The following is a 755-nucleotide window of genomic DNA, read 5'->3' on the forward strand; positions in this document are numbered from 1 at the left end:
GATTACACTTAATATTCAAGCACCAGTCCCATCACCATACACCTTTCCACCACCATATTTCAGGTGTTTCCACTCAGAACCCCAATCCCTGCCCCAAAGCAGAACTGAAATAATATATTTCCCTCTAAGGTTGGTTGCCTCCTACTTTGAATCCCATCAAAAATGGTGTGGTACTCTTGGAGTAAGGGTAGGGTGTGTCCTATGAAGTGTCCAGAAAAAGGTTCACTCGTGGGTGAGACTCGGTCGGAGCATGTGGAAAACTGCCGTGAGCATGGCCACAGTTGAGTTCTAGAGGTTTCCGGCTGCTGGGGCTGGGTCCCTTGGGGCAGGGAGGGCTCTCACCCACCCCCCTCCAGGGCATCCCGAGTAAAACAGCCTGGCACAGTGTCCAACAACCTGGTTATGGCTAGCATCATGTTGCTCCCTTCTGGGAGAGAAGGACATACGATCTGGATGGTGGCCGATGACAAGACTACCTGGCGCCAGCCAGAGAAGGCTTATGGACTAGCTCACTTCTTAATAAGAAGGGAACACCAAATCTGCTCCAAGATCTGAATCCTGTTCTGTTTTTCTGTCAACAGTGGGAGAGTTGAGTAGCAGGAAAGCCCTTCCACTCATTTCCCCTCTCTGACTTCTGGGTGGCGGACAATGGCTCTACCCTACAACAGGACAGCTGGTTAGGTACACAAGCACCTTCTTGGTGGAAATTGGAGAACATGCTTTAGACTGGGACATGTCATCCCCATCAGAAGGAG

Source organism: Sorex fumeus, unplaced genomic scaffold (genome assembly GCF_029834395.1).
Source record: "Sorex fumeus unplaced genomic scaffold, SorFum_2.1 ptg000003l, whole genome shotgun sequence".
NCBI lineage: Eukaryota > Metazoa > Chordata > Mammalia > Eulipotyphla > Soricidae > Sorex > Sorex fumeus.